Source organism: Pseudophryne corroboree, chromosome 6 (genome assembly GCF_028390025.1).
Source record: "Pseudophryne corroboree isolate aPseCor3 chromosome 6, aPseCor3.hap2, whole genome shotgun sequence".
Classification (NCBI taxonomy): domain Eukaryota; kingdom Metazoa; phylum Chordata; class Amphibia; order Anura; family Myobatrachidae; genus Pseudophryne; species Pseudophryne corroboree.
In genome coordinates, this window is record NC_086449.1 from 691395289 (window position 1) to 691409590 (window position 14302).

The window sequence follows — 14302 nt, forward strand, 5'->3', positions numbered from 1 at the left end:
GTTATGGTAGACTTACCATGGTTAACTTTCTGTGGGGTACACTGGGTTCCACAGGGAAAACATCTCTGGATGTAGAGCGGGATCTTGATCCAGAGGCACCATAAGGCAAAGCTTTGACTGTCCCCGGATGCATTGGGGCCACCTCTATAACCCCACCTCAAGGCACTGAGAGATCAGTTTCGTTAACCAGTCCAATGCAGGAGCAGGTAAAAGAGAAGGCAGATGTTAGTCACATCGAACCACAATCTCATGACAGGAGAGGGTACCAGCGGCTAATGCCATACAGCCCAAAGAAGCTAGGTGCATCAGTGTGGATGCCCTGTGGAACCCAGTGTACTTCACAGAAAGAGAGTTAACCATTATAAGTCTACCATAACTCTCCTTTTTCTGCAGCGGGGTACACTGTGTTCCACAGGGAAAGCATCGGGGATGTTCTAAAGCAGTTCCTCAAGGGAGGGGGACGCGCCTTAGTGGGTAAGAGAACCCGGCGTCCAAAGGAAGCATCCTGGGAGGCGGAAGTATCAAAGGCATAGAACCTAATCAACGTGTTCACTGAGGACCACGTAGCCACCTTGCATAATTGTTCTGGGGATGCGCCACAGCGGGCCGAACAAGAAGGTCCAACAGACTGAGTAGAATGGGCTTTAACTGCAGCAGGAGCCACATATATACGGAGAGCCCTAACCACATCCAAAGAATGTTCTTTGGGAGAGAAATCTGAAGAGACAAAGGCTGGAACCTCATTCTCTTGGTTACTGTGAAAAGATGACACCACCTTAGCAAATAACCTGGGCGAGGACTTTTCCAATTTGATCAGCCATCCGTGGGCTTGTAAGCAACTCACCATCAATTGTAGATGACTGAGGAGGACATCGTGGGAACTCACCAGAATCAGCAGGTCATCCTAGTACGGCAGGATTCTGACTCCCTGGCGATGGAGGTGCGCCGTCATCACGGCCATTACCTTGGTGAAGATCCGAGGAGCCATGGCCAGTCCGAACGGCAGAGCCTGGAATTGGTAGTAATTGTCGCCAATAGCAAACTGCAGGAACTGCTGATGCAATATGGAAATAGGAATATACAGACAAGCATCCTGTATATCCAGGGATACCATATAATCTCTGGGTTCCATCGCCAGCACAATAGAGCACAATGTTTCCATGCGACCCTCACAAATTTTTTCAGTGACTTGAGGTTAAAAATAGGCCGAAAAAACACATTGGGTTTCTGCACAAGAAACAGGGTCAAATAATAGCCTTGCTGGGACTGAGGTACCGGAACAACCACTCCTGTACTCTGGAGAGAACCTACCACCGTTTGTAGAGCCTGCACCTTCAACGGATCCGAAGGGAGTACCGTAGTGCAGAACTGGTAAGGGGGATGTCTTTTGAAGGAGACAGCCTACCCGTGAGAGACAACTTCCATTACCCAAGCATCTGAAGTGGTCTTTAACCAGGCATGGGTGAACTGTAGAAGTCGGCCTCCCACCCTGAGGTCCCCCAGGGGGAGGCCCGCGCCGTTATGCAGCAGGCTTGTCTTGTTTTGAAGCAGGCTGGCGGGCTGCCCATGACTGTTTCATCTTGGGCTTGGTGGTCTTGGGAGCACAAGATTGTCTGGTGTAAGACTGACCCTTGGCTTTCCCTTGAGATTGGAAGGAACGAAAAGTGGTAGTCTTCGCCCTCTGAGCAGAAGGATTAGTAGGAGGAAGAAAAGCAGTCTTAGCAGCTGGTAATTCAGACACTATTTTATTCATGTCCTCGCCAAATAAAAATGTCCCCCGTAAAGGGGAGTACCTCCAAATTTACTTTCCACGACCTTAACCACAGTATGCGGCTGTTTTGGCTACCAGTACCCCCGCCTCAGAGGACGCCTCCTGAATGTAATAGGCGGCGGTGCATATATGAGACAGGTATTGTCCGGCTTTGTCAGAAATATCCTTGAGCAGCTCATCCTCTAATGGCTGAACCTATGCCTCAATACCCTTTGCGATCCAAGTGGCAGCTATGGTGGGTCTATGAATGGCCCCTGTGAGGGAATATACAGATTTCAGGCATCCTTCCACACGCTTATCTGTCGGTTCCTTCAGGGAGGTGATGGTGGTGACAGGCAGAGTAGACGACACCACGAGTCGGGTGACATGAGAATCCACCAGCGGTGTGTTTTCCCACTTACTACATAACTCTGTTGGAGAGGATAGCGAGGCAAAGCCCGTTTAGGGAGAGGGAATTTTTAACCTGAGGTAGACCAGGGTTCCTTCCTGATGTCCACAAGATGATCAGAAATGGGTAACACAGTTTTAACCACCGTCTGTTGTTAAACATATCAGTTTTCTTGGCCACGGTAGTAGAATCCTCATACTCAGTGATTTGTAGGATCTGCTTAATAGCATCCACCAGGGCAGTGACATCAACCTGTAAGGTAGTATCCTCATCAGTAATGCTTGATTCAGAGTCTGACAGGACCGTATGCTCCCCCTCCTCATCAGATGAAACATCAGAGAGGGTAGTGGTTTGTGAGAAGGAAGCAGTCCACTTAGAGGACCCATAGACATGGAAGTGACCTGGAGTAGATTTCTGTCTAACCAAAGACTGATTTAACTGTTGCAGCTGGGTAGACAAATTATCCGCCCAAGGCGGATTTACTCTAGAGACAACTTGTGGTGGCAGTGGTGGTCCCATAGGGGGGCTAAACGGTCCATCAGAGTCCCCCAGAGGGTAGTGAACATAGCCCAGGGTTACTCCATTATAGTTACAAGAGCTGCGGGCTGACTGGGAGGTGAACGACATTTAGAACACAGACCATCACACAATACTTCCCCCTCAGGTAAACCTCTGGAGCATACTTTGCAACTTACAGGAGCTAGAGTTTTACTGCCCTTATTGTTAGACATTGTAATAAAGCAACAATCAGGCTATTCGTACGATGAAGCCAGACAGAGTACACAACTTGCGGACAAAGTACACAAACAGCATCAGAATACACAAACTTGTGAACTAAATCCCGGTGTACGTGACTGTAACACAGTAAAATATCCGTATAGCGATAAGTACTGTGTACACTATATTAGAGGACCCTGACGCACCTAGTCCCTTCGGGTATAAAATATAGTGATACTGTAGCTACCTTAGATGGATACACATGAGAGTGAAACCATACAGCAGGTACAGGCACGCACAGTTACAGGCAATGCAGAGATTATTATAAGAACAATAAAACTGCACGAGAGCGTCTGCGACCGTGTGCCTAAGCCGGAGCGTCTCCGCACAAGTACCCGGGATCTGAGACGCAGGAGTATGCGATGCCGCTTGGGAGGTGACGGAGATGCAGCACTGAATGTCACCCTGACATAACAGTGCTGCGGCCCTTGAAGTCTTCTGTTAGCTTTTTCAGGGCTGCCCAGTGCAGCCCTCCTGTTAGGTGACCTGCTGCCTTAAGGCACCACTTGAAACTGAGCTCTTAGTGCCTGGAGGCGAGGTTATAGAGGAGGCCCCAATGCATCCCGGGACAGTCAAAGCTTTGCCTGATGGTGCCTCTGGATCAAGATCCTGCTCTACAGCCAGATGTTTCCCCTGTGAAACACAGTGTACCCTGCTGCAGAAACGTTTATTATGACCAATAATAAACTTTTATACTGTTATCCGATGTTAGTTTAGCTTTTTTGGGGTACGGACAGATTTACCCAGTTTTCACTTTCCACTTTTGGCACCAATGTTCGGAGCAATCTCATTTTCGCTGATTTGCATTTGAATAGGGGGAATTGCGGGAGCGCAGATATCTTTGTGGAAACAAGATACAAAGATGGCAATTACGGTAAAATTGCAGCAATTTTGCCGCTAATTGAATACCCCCATAGGCCCGTTACTGTGACTGTGGGCAGTATGGACTGGTGCAAGGCTGCACACATGCTGCATATAGTAGGCCTTATAGTTTTTATATGGGCGGACACAGTGGTGAATGGATGCGGTCTGCATTTAATGCCGGATGTGGCTTGGAGCACGTGACAAATGTGGTCCTGCCCCCAAAACGTCAAGCAGTAAGTGGCCTTGGCTTAGCAATTATCAGGCTATGCCCTCTTTGGCGCTTGCAAAAAATCTCACAGCAGGATATGAGAATGCTGAGAGGTATGCTATATGTGTCACATACAGTATATAGTGGGAGGTGGGGGGCTCAAAGCATATGAAATGTGACATTGGGACAGCTCTGATGCACAGATTGATATAATGTGGCAACACACAGATGTAGCCGTGCTCAGCTTTGCTGCCTAGCGTTCTAGTCGCGGCAAAGCTGACGTGGCAAGTGTGCTTATGTACTTTGGTGCACGTTCCGCTATAGGAAATACATTGGGCTGCAGCTAGTCGTAGCCTTGCACAGAGGCGTCACCGGGTGTGGTGACACCCGGTGTGCATTCCTGATCTCCCGGCGCGCTTGCAGCAAAAAGCTGGGGCCTTATATACAGGGGTATGGCCTCATGGGGATCCCGGAATCGTCACTCTGGGAGCATGCCCAGCATCTCTGGAGATGCTGGGCTGCCCCCGGAGACAGTCTCCGTGCGCTGTCGGCTCCTCTTCTATGACAGGAGCCGGGTGCGATAGGAGACTTTCACACTGCAGCACCTGGCTCCTGTCACTGTGGAGGAGCTGACATTTAGTGTCACCCCCCTCCAGGTGTCACACCCGAGTGCGGGCTGCACCCTCCCCACCTGCCTTGTGACGCCACTGGCCTTGCATATTAAGTAACACCCGCAGAACGGCGTGCCAAATGTGACCAAGCCGCAGGTGTGATGAACGTGGCTACATCTGTATAAATATATATTTTTAATAATTAACCCTTTGAGTGCTCCATACAGTCCAAAGCAATGTACAGAATAATAAACAGTTCAAAATGATGTACAGTATAATAAACAGTCCAAAGCGATGTATAATAAACAGCTCAAAGCAATGTATAATAAACAGCTCAAAACAATGTATAATAGCTCAAAGCAATGTATAATAAACAGCTCAAAGCGATGTACACCAATTGCCATTGGCTATATACACATTCTGATAAGTGTATAAACATTATTGTAGGACATTATTTCCTCATGTATTTCTATTTACACTACCGGTAAAAAGTTTTAGAACATTTCCTATAATGGAACAATGGTAAGCGGTAAACTGCTAGAGGATAGAAAAAAAAATTTAGGATAGAAAAATCTGAAAAATAATGTACAATTAATAATTCTACAAGCATTTGCGCTGTGTCCACCTCTGTATCAGGTCCACTGTGTTAAAAGGTGATAGAACATCAGTTTCGACCTATGAGGTCACTAGATAGTCCTATTTGAATAAGAAAATTAAACGTTTTGTTTTGGGTAGGCAATTATTCAGATAAAAGGAAAAAAGAGGGCAGTAGAAGAATATCTAACACCGTCCTCACCAATTCCTGGCACTTGTGTGTATTATATAAAGCTGCAAGTGATAAGTAAGTTGCAATGGGTGCGGTATGCATGACCGGCGGTCAGCATACCGACGTCGGGAATCCAGCAGCTGCACTTGCCACACTTCAGACTTGGTGGCGACCTGAGGTCCACAAGTTCTATTCCCACTCTATGGGTGTCTACGGCTGTTGGTTGGCATGCTGACCATTGGGTTTGTGAGGGAGCAGGATATAGGGGGAGGTTATTTGGCCGTTGGTCTCCTGACTGCAGGTCACATGACTACATCCCATTGCAATACCTCAATGAGAAAATAAATAACACCAAAGATCAGGGACATAACTATACCAGTGGGGGCCCCATAGCATAATTTCTATGGGCCCTCCTCGCTGACTGCTCAGAGCTCTGCCTAAGCCAGCGAACTACATACTCAATAAAAATAGTGAAAATTAGTCAACAGTGAGCAAGTTGTTATAATACTTCTTCCAATAAAGTAGCAGTTCATGCTAAAATTTCAGTAAAACTAATGAGCGGCACTTGCAGCAATTTGTGGGTGATTGAGTTACTGAGTCAGTTAGAGGAACAGCCCACAAACAATTAATTAAAATCGACAATTCAATTAAAGCAAAAAACAATCCTTCAGATGCAATAGTGAAATCTTGAAAAAGTTCCAGCGATTATAGTAACGAAACACATAGACATCAATTACTTCCTTTGCCAGTTAACTTGTCAGGTGCAGCATTGATTGCCACCAGCCAACATTCGGCAAACGACTTACACGTAGCAAATTGTCACCAATCATCCTGATTATTTACAAAATCTGCAATTAACTACAGAGCAATTGTTCAGCGTATTGAGATGCTGAGAGAGGGAACTCATACAGACGCTATTCACCTGCCAAGATCTTGTACTACAGTACGCCTGGGATTTCTGACATAGTGGGACACAATCCACTCTGCCGCAACCTTGTACGCTATACTAATTGCCGCATACCTTCACCTGGCAAGCGTCTTAGATCAGGATGCCAGAGGCGTAGCTAGAACTTTGTGGGCCCCATAGCAACATTTTGAAGGTGCCCTTGTCCCAATGCTTTTCGAGTGACACCTCTCCACAGCAGGGCCAATATTTACTAAGAATTCGAGTTTGACCGATTTGTGTTTTTTTTTAATTATAAGTCCCAATCCGGGAATTCACTAAGCACCAATCTCGGCAGTGTTTGGACTATTCGTAATGGTTTGATTTGCAAAGTTCCAAAATACGAATGAATAGACCATCGGTCAAACGCGGCTGTTATTTCATACAATACGGGAATTCACTATTCATTCGTATTTGGGTGTTAGTTTCTGAGTGCTCAATTGCAGTCGTATTTTTTTGCGAATCGGTAAAAAAAGCGGCAAAAAAATAGACCTGCTTTTTTCAATCGTGTTTACATGTGTTGCAACTCAAAAATCAATCACACCTGAATTAGGATGCCTATAAAAGGATGTTAGGCCCATTTCAATTCACCTACACTCAGAAATGGCAGCAGGACTGTGGGCCAGTGATCTTTTGTGTGCTGTGGGATTCCTCAGACATCAGCCTGTAAGTACCCAGGGCCAAGAAACTGAACATGGTCAGCAGGTTGTACAGGTTCCGCGGAGGCTGCATAGGCCTCGTTTTTTTAGGGGGCGTTTAAACTTGAACGCATTGTCCGATGATAAGGTCATACAGATGTTCCGTCTAAATCGTTACAACATTTTCCGTCTGTATGACCTTGTCAAACTGGGCCTAGACCCTGAGACAGCACGCTCTCGCTCTGTCTCAGGCCTGCACAAACTCCTGGCTGTGTTGCACTTTATGGCTACTGGCAGCTTTCAGGCTGTGTCTGGGGATGTCATAGGAATCTCACAGCCCTCATTTTCCAGAATCTTAACACAGGTGATGTATACCTAACTACCTCTTCTGTTTTTTATTTGTAGTAATTTCTCGTGGCCAGTTCTGTCCTAAAATCTCATGTTTATTGTTCTTTAAAATATACACACAGGTGTTGGCTGTTTTGCAGCCCCACATCGAGGCCTCAATCTGCTTCCCTACCCAGGAGTCTCAGTGGCATGCCGTCAGGGTAGATTTCTATGAGCTGGCTGGCATGCCCAATGTGCTTGGAGCCATAGATTGCACACACATTCAGCTGAGACCACCTAGGGGCAGGCAGCACATATATATGAATCGCCATTTCGAACACTCCACAAATGTGCAGGTGGTTTGTGATGCAAATCTCAAAATAATGAGTGTTGTTGCTGGTTACCCTGGGGGCTGCCATGACTCCTTCATCCTCAGTCAGTCATCCCTCTTTGATAAGTTTGAGGACGGACAAATGCCAGATGGATGGCTGCTGGGTATGTAATTTGATATGTGTAGGCCTGCGTATACTTTGTCCAAATACAGGTGCAGATGTATTAACCTGTAGAAGGCATAAGGAAGTGAGAAACCAGTGATATGTGGAAGGTGATAAAGGCACCAGCCAATCAGCTCCAATATGTAAATGAACATTTAGGAACAGATTGTCTGCTGCCTTTATTACCTTGCACATATCATGGTTTATCACTTCCTTATGCCTTCTACAGGTTAATACATCTGCCCCACAGTGTGTTACTTATGTGTTGCTGTATCTTAACATGAATCACATTACTATATTTGTCTTTTAGGTGATGGAGGATATGGCTGTTTCTCTTGGCTTTTAACTCCATTGTCCCGACCTGATCCCCCTGCTGAACACAATTACAATCATGCACATAAGTCCACGCGGAATGTGATAGAAAGATGTTTTGGTGTGCTGAAATCTAGGTTTCGGTGTCTGGATAAGTCTGGTGGCCTTTTGTTGTATAGTCCCTCCAAGGTGACTCAAATTGTGTTCTGCTGCTGCTTTCTTCATAACATGTGTTTGCAACAACATCTGCCACATGTTGAGGAGGAGGAAGAAAGCAGCCAGCAAGCAGAGGAATTAGAGACATCTGGTGATACTTGGAGTACAGATGTAGGGAGGCAGGTTAGGCAAGAGCTCATCACTCGCTATTTCTAAGGTAAGTTTGTTTTGCTTATTTCATTTGTTGTGTAATCATAAATAGATGTTTTGCCATTTTTATTGGCAAAACCATTACTGAGAATGTGTCTGTCTCCTTGACACATACAAACATACCCTCGCTTTATGCAAAACAAATGTCGCATGTGTATTGTGTGTATTTTAAAACTCAAAACAACAAATTATGAGTGGCATGCATTAAGTCTGGATAAGTGTTCGCAAACTTGCAGTGCTAATTTATTACAAGCACACATAATCCATTTAGTATTTTACTTTATCATTGCGTGTAACGTCCTAATGCACAGGTTCACAAACTCGGCCCTCAGGACCACACACAGTGCATGTTTTTCACATAACCCAGTAGAAGCACAGGTGTATGAATTACTCACAGACATATGTTAAAAGGTTCACAGGTGGAGCTAATGATGTCACTTGTGATTCTGTGAGTAGACCTGCAAAACATGCACTGTGTGGGGTCCTGAGGGCCAAGTTTGACAACCTGTGTTCCAAAAAAACACTACTCAACATATAATATGTTAGCCTTGAGGAATACATGTGTCCCTATGTGTGATGCTCCATCATATTTAAGGGACACAAACTTACTGTAATCAAAAATAATTTATTTCCTAATGTTTGCTGCAGTAAACTTGCTGATGTGTAAGTAAATACACAGTGCCACATATATACATTATTATACACATTCTTTGTTTTTTGGTTAAAAAGTTCTTATTTGTTGGTTTCTGCATCATGTGTAATAACATTCTTACTAATTTTTAACACACACAAACATGTCCCAACAATAATGAAATTCATTTTGTCTGTTTTTTTAAAAATTCAATGCCAACATATTAAAAGCTTTTTAAGCAACTCAATTGTGTTGTTCTTGTAATGTTTAGTTATCAATAACATTGTAATTTGGATTATCTGCAGGATATGGGAATGATTGGAATCTAGAAAGAGTAATGATTAGAAAAAAATCAAGTGGTCTGGTTACTTCCTGCTAACATGTATGTGGCTGCCTGGCAATGATTGTGTGTGCAGGAGAGGAGAATGATTGGAATCTAGAAAGAGTAATGATTAGAAAAAAATCAAGTGGTCTGGTTACTTCCTGCTAACATGTATGTGCGGCTCCATCAACATTTCCCTCCTCCAACACAAAAAAAAAATTTGTAAAGAAGAAATGTGTGTACAAATTTTATGTTGTTGTTGTTTGTACCACTTATAATTAATGATGTTGTATAAATTGTCAAGGAGCTAAGTGTTATATATATTTTGCCAAACATACACTTACTAACTATTTAGAGTTAGTTATCAGAAATGTCTAATTTGTTTTTTCCCCACATTTTTTTGGGTGGCTGCTTGTCCTGCCCTTTGCCTTTAGCACTGTCATGTTGTCATGCTCTGGTGGAGCGTCTTGGTGGTGATGAGACTGGCGTGATATTTGGAGTAGTCGTACCAGAACTGCTGCTTGTTTGCTGTTGGTGCATGGATCTGAGTGTTTCATTCAGGTTAGTGAGGGTGGCATTGAGTTCACGTGTAGCAGCATTTTGATTGTCTACAAGTCAGAATAAACTTTCATTAATCTTTTGATTGTTTTGAAAAATGTTCATATAACTTTGCTGTTGTCTGTGCTGTTCTTCCATTAGTCTGTGCTGTTCTTCCATTAGTCTGTGCTGTTCTTCCATTATGCGCTGTAAGTTGCCCATGACCTGTGTAATGTCTGTACGCATGAGTTCCTTGGTATTGCCAATTCTGGTTGTTTGTTCATTTTGTCGACTCAGATTTCTTGATATTCTTCTGAGGTGACATGGTAGGCTTGCAAACATTTGTGTCTGCCTACGCAGGCAATCTTCATTAGTGGCCTGCTGTCTAGCCCAAATGGTCCAAAACACCTGATCAGGGCCTTGTGTTACTGGTGTTGTTGGGCTGTGTTGTTGTGGTAGTGTGCTTTGCTGTGGTGGTGTACTCACAGGTGCTGGGGGGCTAATTCCTTGGCTTAATGGCTGCATTTGTAAGATGTTTGTCTCCTCCATGTCACTGTGTTGCTGTGGTTGCGGAGGGATGCTGTTGCCAGGACTAGAAGCTGAAATGTTAAACAAATCTCCGTTAGCTATCCATATGTTTGAGAAATGTAAACAAATCACTACACATGGAACACATGTCATTCACTGTTGCTTTCAAATATTCTGCCTAGCAACATCATCACTCATTACTTAAATACATACATATGCCTGTTTGTGGCAAATGTGTCTGGTTACTTAATTGTGAAAGCAAACACTTTAGTTTTATTGTAGCTCACACATACTCCACCATAAAAACACATTGGAATCCATAATGTGTTACCTTATAGCTTTTAACAAACAAACATAGTAATGTTTTTATATGTATTTTGCAATGTTACCTCAAACACACATGTGAAATTTGGAAAACAACCTTACTTTTTTCAAAAAAAAAAACACGTGAATTTTTGTTGCAGCATCTTACACACAATGTGATACTGTATGGCTCAAGTGGACATACATATCTTTACTGGATGTGGACAAGGCCATTTAGCTTGGATTCCATTTCAGGAGATACTTACTGCGGTAAGTATCTAAGTGTTTGATGTGTTTTGACTTAATGCGGTTAAGAAAAAGTTGGATTACGTTCAGAAATTGTTTACATTTTTTTCAGTTTGATGCTCACAATCAAGATGACGTCTTGGAGGTGTGTCCAAAATTTGGAGTGGGGGGACAGAACATACGGACGATAATCTTCGTGGCAGGGTAGCCTGCTGTGGTTGGCCCTGGACATACGACCTTGCTTTCTTTTCGGCCACAGGTTTTTTGTGGTGGTGTCTTACAGAAGTCCCACTTCTGCTGCTTCATACTTCTTTTGATGGACCTATTAATGAAAGTGCAATTTTGTTATGGCCATTCCTTTACAAACATACCCTATACTACAATGGACACTTTACCTGCTTCCGCAGCGTCATCATCATCAGATGTGATAGGAGTTACTGGCCGACGAGTAGTACTGCTTTTTTCAAACACTGTATAAAAAAAAAAATTATTCATGCTATTGTTGATACATCCACCCATTATGCTTATAAAAATGTATTCTTTAAGAAATGCTTGCTTTATTTTTAATAAAAACATAAGGACCGGAAACAAAAAATACAATACATTAAACTATAAACATTGTCCAATAGGCATATGCACTATGGAAAAATCAACACAGGAAAACATGTACAGGACACTCACGTAGGCCACAAGAAAAAAAAAAAAAAAAGATTACCAACCAAAAACACACACATCTTCATTTTGTATTGAAAGGAAAAATATTACAGATGCAATATAAAAATTGCTCTGTGATGTGGCACTCCAAACACACATTACCACTATGGGGTATATGCAATTGCGGTCGAATTCCCGAAAATGTCGAAAAATGGGTCATTTTCGCCAAAAAAAAAAAAAAAAAAATTCGACAATGCAATTCAGTACTTTCCATCAAAAAAACGGACTTTCCAAATTCGACTTTTTGAAATTCGACATTTGTCAAATTCGACATTTCTGCAATGGTACAAATGCGGCAATTCGCCAAACGTATATTCAATTGAAGTTTGGAAATTCGACAACAGTGCTTTTAGACAGTAAATTCGTCATTTTCAATCCGCCGCACTTTGGTGGCGGAATCTAATAAAAAAATTTAAGAACATGTTTTTTTTGGTGTTTTTTTTATTGGTAATAGCATATCTATTTATATTAGAAGGGATTAGGTACTTGATTTGTCTATTTTGGAGGCACAAGTATTATTTATATATTTTTAAAAATATTATTTAAAAATTTTTTTTTTTTTTTTTTTAAATGGAATGGTAAAAATCAGGAAAAAAATTGCATGGGGTCCCCCCTCCTAAGCATAACCAGCCTCGGGCTCTTCGAGCCGGTCCTGGTTCTAAAAATCCGGGGGGGAAATGACAGGGGATCCCCCGTATTTTTAAAACCAGCACCGGGCTCTGCGCCTGGTGCTGGTGCAAAAAATACGGGGGACAAAAAGAGTAGGGGTCCCCCGTATTTTTTACACCAGCATCGGGCTACACTAGCTGGACAGATAATGCCACAGCCAGGGGTCACTTTTATACAGCGCCCTGCGGCCGTGGCATTAAATATCCAACTAGTCACCCCTGGCCGGGGTACCCTGGGGGAGTGGGGACCCCTTCAATCAAGGGGTCCACCCCCCTAGCTACCCAAGGGCCAGGGGTGAAGCCCGAGGCTGTCCCCCCCCATTCCAAGGGCTGCGGATGGGGGGCTGATAGCCTTGAGAAAATTGAAAGAATATTGTTTTTTCCAGTAGTACTACAAGTCCCAGCAAGCCTCCCCCGCAAGCTGGTACTTGGAGAACCACAAGTACCAGCATGCGGGAGAAAAATGGGCCCGCTGGTACCTGTAGTTCTACTGAAAAAAAAAAACCCAAATAAAAACAGGACACGCACACCGTGAAAGTAAAACTTTATTTCACACATGTCGACACACACATACTTACCTATGTTCACACGCCGACCTCTGTCCACTTGTCCAAGTAGAATCCACGTGTACCTGTGAATAAAATTATACTCACCTGATCCAGTGTCCGGATTATAATCCACGTACTTGGCAAAAAAAAAAAAAACGAACACCCGGACCAAACGGACTGAAAGGGGTCCCATGTTTACACATTGGACCCCTTTCCCCGAATGCAGAGACCCCCCCGTGACTGCTGTCACAGAAAGGTCCCTTCAGCCAATCAGCGAGCGCATCGTCCTGGCACTCTGCTGATGCGCTATGCGCGTCTGAGCTGTCAGACAGCGCATCGCAAAGCCTCTCCATTATATTCAATGGTGGGAACTTTGCGGTCAGCGGTGAGGTCACCCGCGGTAAGCGGCTGACCGCGGGTAACCCCACCGCTGACCGCAAAGTTCTCACCATTGAAACTAATGGAGGGAGCTGTGCGATGCGCTGTCTGCCAGCAGACGCGCATACAGCCAATCAGGTGAGTGCCACGAAGTAGCGCTTCCTGATTGGCTGAAGGGACCTTTCTGTGACAGCAGTCACGTGGGGTCCCGGCATTCGTGGAAAGGGGTCCCATGTGTAAACATGGGACCCCTTTCAGTCCGTTTGGTCCGGGTGTTCGTTTTTTTCTTTTGCCAAGTACGAGGATTATTTTAAAAGATCCGGACACTGGATTCAGGTGAGTATAATTTTATTCACAGGTACACCGTGGATTCTACTTGGACAAGTGGACGGAACGCCGTGTCAACATAGGTAAGTATGTATGTGTGTCGACATGTATGTAATAAAGTTGTACTTTCAAAGTGTGCGTGTCCTGTTTTTATTTGGGTATTTTTTTTCCAGTAGAACTACAGGTACCAGCGGGCCCGTTTTTCTCCCGCATGCTGGTACTTGTGGTTCTCCAAGTACCATCTTGCGGGGGAGGCTTGCTGGGACTTGTAGTACTACTGGAAAAAACAATATTCTTTAAATTTTCTCAAGGCTATCAGCCCCCCATCCGCAGCCCTTGGATGGGGGGACAGCCTCGGGCTTCACCCCTGGCCCTTGGGTGGCTGGGGGGGGACCCCTTGTTTGAAGGGGTCCCCACTCCCCCAGGGTACCCCGACCAGGGGTGACTAGTTGGATATTTAATGCCACGGCCACAGGGCGCTGTATAAAAGTGACCCCCGGCTGTGGCATTATCTGTCCAGCTAGTGGAGCCCGATGATGGTGTAAAAAATACGGGGGACCCCTACTATTTTTGTCCCCCGTATTTTTTGCACCAGCACCAGGCGCAGAGCCCAGTGCTGGTTTTAAAAATACGGG

At 44.3% G+C, this 14302-nt stretch overlaps 1 protein-coding gene and 2 long non-coding RNA genes across 7 annotated transcripts in view; 1 reads left to right on the forward strand and 2 right to left on the reverse strand.

Moving 5' to 3' along the window:
* The window catches only part of KCNMB1 (potassium calcium-activated channel subfamily M regulatory beta subunit 1), a 228576-nt gene that overhangs the window by 208218 nt on the left and 6056 nt on the right, over positions 1–14302 (reverse strand). The window lies entirely within an intron of this gene.
* The window catches only part of LOC134933245 (uncharacterized), a 446291-nt gene that overhangs the window by 129704 nt on the left and 302285 nt on the right, over positions 1–14302 (forward strand). The window lies entirely within an intron of this gene.
* Positions 9071–11499, reverse strand: LOC134935578 (uncharacterized). Its single transcript, XR_010180265.1, has 3 exons — positions 11428–11499; positions 11157–11354; positions 9071–10554 (listed from the first exon to the last, which is right to left on the reverse strand). It is a non-coding gene; the product is annotated as an uncharacterized LOC134935578 (long non-coding RNA).